This window comes from Oratosquilla oratoria, chromosome 4 (genome assembly GCF_046742065.1).
Source record: "Oratosquilla oratoria isolate Oo_2021 chromosome 4, ASM4674206v1, whole genome shotgun sequence".
NCBI lineage: Eukaryota > Metazoa > Arthropoda > Malacostraca > Stomatopoda > Squillidae > Oratosquilla > Oratosquilla oratoria.
This window is the reverse complement of record NC_134780.1, coordinates 8626281-8628780: the sequence shown is the minus strand read 5'-3', so window position 1 is coordinate 8628780 and position 2500 is coordinate 8626281.

The window sequence follows — 2500 nt, the reverse complement described above, 5'->3', positions numbered from 1 at the left end:
TGACTATAGACTTCGAGAGGCGTGCCTCATGGATACCATTTGTGTTTACACCTGTGCACAAAAGAAGGTCCTCTAGTGAAGCATTGCAACAGCGCCAAAAATCGGTTCACCATGTTGCAAACTGCAACATGGACGAAACTCTCTTCGCCTCTACCCATTCTTATTCCTGTAATCCAGAATAGACACAAGATTCCAAAGGTACTATAGATTAGGATGAAATCATCGAATGTATCAAATACTTGTACGAGGAGTGCGAGCCATCCAGAAAAACAAGTGAAAAAGATAGGATGCCATCCTGGATCCCAATTTATCTTGACTTTGAAAGACGGCCCTCATTTATTCCAGTATCCTTCAAACCATTGAATATAAATAAGAAAATCAGCAGCAATGCACTGGTATACTCTGGTTGTTCTCTTTCATACCTGTATAAGTTATACGACCAACTTCTCTTTCTTGCAAGCCAACTTCAGAAATGTGGTAAATCATTGGAACCAAAGACCGCTGCTCTAACAGATGATGAAGTCATTGTGAGCATCAGATACTTATTTCAACCGTCCTAGGAAAGTAAGTCCCGCTGCCACATAAAGGAGAAAGAAAGGATCCCGTCTTGGATTCCAGTATCTCTTGACTTTGAACGACGGGCTTCGTGGGTACCAGTTGTATTCAAAACATAGTCGGAAAACAATCTACCTTCTAGAGCAACACCAGAATCAGACTCCTCCCTTTTACCACCTAAAAATCGACACATTGTGAAAAAAGGAAAGTTTTCTAGGTGCAAGAAAAACAATGTCCCCAGGGCTAGCCAAAATCATGATTTAGAACTTTTTCGGGAAAATGATACGAAAATGAGAGATGAGGCATTGGAAAGTGTCAGATTTATGTTCAACTCCTATCAAGAATATAAATAGGAAAATAACAAACAGGAGAAGGAACGGATTCCGTCTTGGATCCCACTAGTACTGGATTTTGAGAGACGGCCGTCATGGATCCCGTGGTCGAAAGTGATCGTCTAAAACATTACCGATGGTAATGGAAACATATAATAAACTTTGGTATTTGTGGCAAAATAATGGTATTTTTTATAACTATGGTTTATTACTGGGAAAATATAATGCGATTTATTTAAGGCATAGTAATGGTAAATTTTTGGTATTGATGGTATGGCAGAGTTAAAATGTAATGCGTTTTGGTATTTATGGCATGGCTATGGTAAAACATAACGTGGTATTTTTGGTATGGTATTGGTAACATCTACTTCGTTTTGATATTTTCATAGAACGATAATGGTAGATATAATGTGTTTTGGACTTTTTGACACTCTATTGGTAGAATTTATTCATCATCATCATCATCATCACAATCAGTTGAGATCATAAAGTAGGAGGACCGTGACTTCACTCGCACGCCAATTTCATTACCACCCTTCTATCTTCATCTGTCCAGATGGATAATACACATAAAGCTATATATATATACATACATACACACACACACACACACACAAACATATATATATATATACATATATGTATATATATTGTATATATACATATATATATATATATAATAAAGGTGGAAAAAGAAGTCACGAGTCTAGTTTCGAGTTCCTGAGTTTATTCCTGACCGGTTTTGCTCTATGCTTTTTCTGACGAAGAATAGAGCTAACCGGGTCAGGAATAAACTCAGGAACTCGGAACTAGAACCGTGACTTCTTTTTCCACCTTCATCAACTAGTCACAATGTACCAGCATATATATATACATATATATATATATATATATATATATATATATATATATATATATATATATATATATGTATATATATATTTATACATTATATATATATACATATATATAATATAATATATATATCAATAATTATACACACACACACACACACACACACACACACACACACACATATATATATATATATATATATATATATGTATATATAATATATATATATATACATATATATATATATATATGCATATGTATGTATGTGTATATGTATTGAAATATATATGTATATATATATATATATATATATATACATATTTATATATTATATATATGTATACATATGTATGCATATATATGTATATGTATATGTATTGAAATATATATGTGTATATATATATATATATATCTATATATTATATATATGTATACATATGTATATGTATAAGTATTAATATACTGTATGTATTATATATATATGTTTATATATGTATATATATATATATATATATATATATATATATATATATATATATATATATATATATACATATATGACTGAAGGTGGAGAAAGCAAACGAGGAGTAATGGGAAAATTTTAATGCTTTAACGTTTCGACCCGGAGGGTCTCGATCAGAAAGCAAATGATTCAAACATAACAGGGGATTTTGTACATAGACGGGTCATCTCATGGGACGCCTTGGAGAGGATGTTATTTTATTTGTTTAGTATTTTATTATTAATAAGCTTATGGC